At 48.8% G+C, this 4,974-nt stretch overlaps 1 pseudogene; it reads left to right on the top strand.

The window, feature by feature from the left end:
- Positions 1-1,339: 1,339 nt before the first annotated feature.
- On the top strand, positions 1,340-1,517 carry LOC120996715 (annotated as a pseudogene).
- The last annotated feature ends 3,457 nt before the right edge of the window (positions 1,518-4,974 follow it).

Genomic DNA, 4,974 nt, shown 5'->3' with positions numbered 1-4,974 from the left:
GCTCCTGTGTGACTCTCCTCATCACTACTTGCCCGCCTAGCGGAGGAAGCGGAGAATGTCTCCTCCAGATCTTGGCTGCCATCATTTAAAGTGCCTCTGATTAACCCCAAATAAAGTTCAGCTGCTCTAGTTGGTTTTTCCTCAAATTTTCTTAGTCACATCCCAAAGCAAAATCCATGGTCCACAGAGAGCTTCCAAAGCATCAGAAGGATCTCATTGTTAAAAGGTATCAGTCAGGAGAAGGGTACAAAAGAATTTCCAAGGCATTAGATATACCATGGAACACAGTGAAGACAGTCATCATCAAGTGGAGAAAATATGGCACAACAGTGACATTACCAAGAACTGGACGTCCCTCCAAAATTGATGAAAAGACGAGAAGAAAAGTGGTCTGGGAGGCTACCAAGAGGTAGAGATGTCGCGAACATAAAATTTTCCGTTCGCGAACGGCGAACGCGGATTTTCGCAAATGTTCGCGAACGAGCCAACCGGGCGAACCGCCATAGACTTCAATAGGCAGGTGAATTTTAAAACCCACAGGGACTCTTTCTGGCCACAATAGTGAATTAAAAGTTGTTTCAAGGGGACTGACACCTGGACTGTGGCATGCCGGAGGGGGATCCATGGCAAAACTCCCATGGAAAATTACATAGTTGACGCAGAGTCGGGCTTTAATCCATAAAGGGCATAAATCACCTAACATTCCTAAATTGTTTGGAATAATGTGCTTTAAAACATCTGGTATGATGTTGTATCGATCAGGTAGTGTAAGGGTTACACCCGCTTCACAGTGACAGACCAAACTCCCCGTTTAACGCACCGCAAACAACCGCAAACAGTCCATTTGCACAACCGCAAACTCCCCATTTGCACAAGGTTGGATACCAAGCTAGCCATGTCCCGTTCCTTGTCCTCACTGACGTCATTGAAGGTCTCTTCCTCCACCCAGCCACGTACAACACCAAGGGTTCCTGAAAGGTGACAACAAGCCCACTGGGATGCCTGCTGTGGTTGGTCTTCCACCTCCTCAAAGCCACCTTCCTCCTCTGACTCCTCTTCTTCAGACTCCTCTCTCTGCATTGTCGCAGGTCCAGCAATCAACGACGACAAGGCTGCTTCTGGTGGTGATGGTGACCACAACTCTTCCTCTTCATGCTCATCTACGGCCTGATCCAGCACTCTTCGCAGGGCACGCTCCAGAAAAAACGCATATGGGATGAGGTCGATGATGTTGCCTTGCGTTTGACTGACCAGGTTTGTCACCTCCGCATGAGCGTACAGCCATTGTGCATGAGCGTTCAGTAATGCGGCCAAAAAATACCCAGCTCCGCAGAGGCTGTCCTCTATTTTTTTAATAAAAAAAATATCTGTTCTTAACAGTTTAATCCCTGTTACGTCCCCTATCAGGGGACGTGTATGGAATAGATTTTAGGAACCGGGAGATGGAAAAAGATGCTTGGTCGGTCCTCTTACTTCCAATTTGGGGCACTGCGCGTGCGCCGTGTAATGTACTGTGCAATCCCAATATGAGTGGTGTGTTTAAGTAGTACTATTCCTATCAGTTTAATCCCTGTTATGTCCCCTATCAGGGGACGTGTATGGAATAGATTTTAGGAACCGGGAGATGGAAAAAGATGCTTGGTCGGTCCTCTTACTTGCAATTTGGGGCACTGCGCGTACGCCTTGCAATGTACTGTGCCACCAGATATAAGTGGTGTGTTAAATAGTACTATTCCTATCAGTTTAATCCCTGTTACGTCCCCTATCAGGGGACGTCTATGGAATAGATTTTAGACAACCGCAAAGAGTTGTCAATAGTTGACACAGTCATGACATAACTTTTATTCCTCTGTGCGTCAATCTTGGTGTAGTGATGACTGTGCTCGTGCGCACGTTTGGGAGATTGCAGGCGATGGGGGTTTTTCAAAGTCTATGGTCGTGCTGACTTAGGTAGTTCAGTGACAGTTAAGTGACCCAGAAAACAATGATTCTGCAGTGTGGGCCCATTGTTGGCCTAGTAGGCTTTAATGATCACCTTAGATTATCACAAAGAAAATTAATGTTTTTTCTATGTAAAATTATCCAGCCGATCGCTTTTGGTCTGTTCACAATGAAGCAACGACCTTATCATCTGGGGTGTGCCAACATTTCCATTGCCAAAACACTCATAGAGGTGGTCGCTTCATTGTGATACGCAAGCCCCTTCACCATAACAAGGTAACTATCACGAAGGGGAATTTTTTGTTTTGTTTTGTTTTTGCAGCCACAGTGCAGCACCAGAGTCCAGAAAAATTAGGCATGTACACATGCCTGAAAAATGAGGTATTGTGGCAGCAGCCCGAAAAATTTATGTTTTCCAGGCAGAAAGTGCACTAAATTTTTTGGGCTTAAACCCTAGTTGGTGGCAGATAAGTCCCGCAAGTCATCCGGCATGCAGAGATAAAATACAGCAGCGTGAGGACCATTTTTAGCTCAAGGCAGCTCATCTCATCACCAGGCCTTTATTAGTCAAATGTATCGCCCACTGTCAGTCCCTTCGGGATCCATGCCTCATTCATCTTAATAAAGGTGAGGTAATCCAGACTTTTTTGACCTAGGCGACTTCTCTTCTCAGTGACAATACCTCCTGCTGCACTGAAGGTCCTTTCTGACAGGACACTTGAAGCAGGGCAGGCCAGAAGTTCTATCGCAAATTGGGATAGCTCAGGCCACAGGTCAAGCCTGCACACCCAGTAGTCAAGGGGTTCATCGCTCCTCAGAGTGTCGATATCTGCAGTAAAGGTGAGGTAGTCTGCTACCTGTCGGTCAAGTCGTTCTCCGAGGGTGGACCCCGAAGGGCTGTGTCGATGCGTAGGACTTAAAAAGCTCTGCATGTTTTCCATCAACAACACGTCTGTAAAGCGTCCTGTCCTTGCCGGTGTGGTCGTGGTAGGAGGATTACTTTCACCTCTTCCCCTGTTAGATTCCCGTTGTGCTGTGACATCACCCTTATACGCTGTGTAAAGCATACTTTTTAATTTATTTTGGAACTGCTCCATCCTTTTCGACTTGCGGTAATTTTTATACGAGGGTCCCTCAACAGGCACGACAGCATAAAAGACCCCATTTGCACAAGGTTGGATGCCGAACTACTCATGTCCCGTTCCTCGTCCTCAGTGATCTCACTGAAAGTCTGTTCTTCCCCCCAGCCACGTACAACACCAGGGGTACCAGATAGGTGACAACGAGCACCCTGGGATGCCTGCTGTGGTTGGTCTTCCTCCTCCTCCTCAAAGCCACATTCATCCTCCGACTCCTCTTCCTCACACTCCTCTTCCAGCGTTGCCGCAGGTCCAGCAAGCGATGCTGATAAGGCTGTTTCTGGTGGTGATGGTGACCACAACTCTTCCTCTTCACGCTCATCTACTGCCTGATCCAGCACTCGTCGCAGGGCACACTCCAGGAAGAAAACAAATGGGATGATGTAGCTGATGGTGCCTTCGGTGCGACTGACTAGGTTTATCACCTCCTCAAAAGGACGCATGAGCCTACAGGCATTGCGCATGAGCGTCCAGTAACGTGCCAAAAAAATTCCCAGCTCCGCAGAGGCTGTTTTAGCACCTCAGTCATCCAAATACTCGTTGACGGCTTTTTCTTGTTAGAGCAGGCAGTCAAACATTAGGAGTGTTGAATTCCAACGTGTCGGGCTGTCGCAAATCAAGCGTCTCACTGGCATGTTGTTTCGTTGCTGGATATCTGAAAAGTGCGCCATGGCCGTGTAGGAACGCCTGAAATGGCCACACACCTTCCTGGCCTGCTTGAGGACGTCCTGTAAGCCTGGGTACTTATGCACAAAGCGTTGTACAATCAGATTTAACACATGTGCCATGCACGGCACATGTGTCAACTTGCCCAAATTCAATGACGCCAACAAATTGCTTCCGTTGTCACACACCACTTTGCCGATCTCCAGTTGGTGCGGAGTCAGCCACTGATCCACCTGTGCGTTCAGGGCGGACAGGAGTGCTGGTCCGGTGTGACTCTCTGCTTTCAGGCCAGTCAACCCCAAGACGGCGTGACACTGTCATATCCGGGATGTGGAATAGCCCCTGGGGAGCTGGGGGGGTGCAGTTGATGTGGAGCAAGACGCAGTAGCAGAAGAGGACTCAGCCGAGGAGGTTATGGAAGAAGATGGAGTAGGAGGAGTAGAGGAGGTGGCAGCAAGCCTGCCTGCAAGTCGTGGCGGTGTCACCAACTCCTCTGCAGAGCCACGCATTACATGCTTGGCAGCCGTCAGCAGGTTTACCCAATGCGCAATGTAGGTGATATACCTGCCCTGACCGTGCTTTGCAGACCAGGTATCAGTGGTCAGATGAACCCTTGCCCCAACACTGTGTGCCAGACATGCCATGACTTCCTTTTGCACAATCGAGTACAGGTTGGGAATTGCCTTTTATGCAAAGAAATTTCAGCCGGGTACCTTCCACTGCGGTGTCCCAATAGCTACAAATTTTTGAAAGGCCTCAGACTCCACCAGCTTGTATGGTAAAAGCTGGCGGGCTAAGAGTTCCGACAAGCCAGCTGTCAGACGCCGGGCAAGAGGGTGATTTTGTGACATTGGCTTCTTACACTCAAACATGTCCTTGACAGACACCTGACTGTGGGCAGATGAGCAGGAACTGCTCAAGGCGAGAGACGGAGTGGTGGATGGTTGAGAGGGGCCAAGGAGGACAGCAGTGGTTTACGTGGCTGAAGATGCTGGACCAGGAGGAGGATGGCGGCTTTGAGTTTGTGTGCTGCTTGTACTCATGTGTTGATCCCATAGGCGTCTGTGATTTGAGATCATGTGCCTTCGCAAAACAGTTGTACCTAGGTGGGTGTTGGACTTCCCACGACTCAGTTTCTTTTGGCACAGGTTGGAAATGGCATCGCTGTTGTCAGCGGCAGACACACAAAAAAAATGCCACACTGATGAGCTCTGCAATGACGGCATTC

The sequence above is a fragment of the Bufo bufo genome, chromosome 3 (assembly GCF_905171765.1).
Source record: "Bufo bufo chromosome 3, aBufBuf1.1, whole genome shotgun sequence".
Taxonomy (NCBI): Eukaryota; Metazoa; Chordata; class Amphibia; order Anura; family Bufonidae; genus Bufo; species Bufo bufo.
Note: the sequence above shows the minus strand (reverse complement) of the source record. Positions and strands in the feature narration are given on the sequence as shown.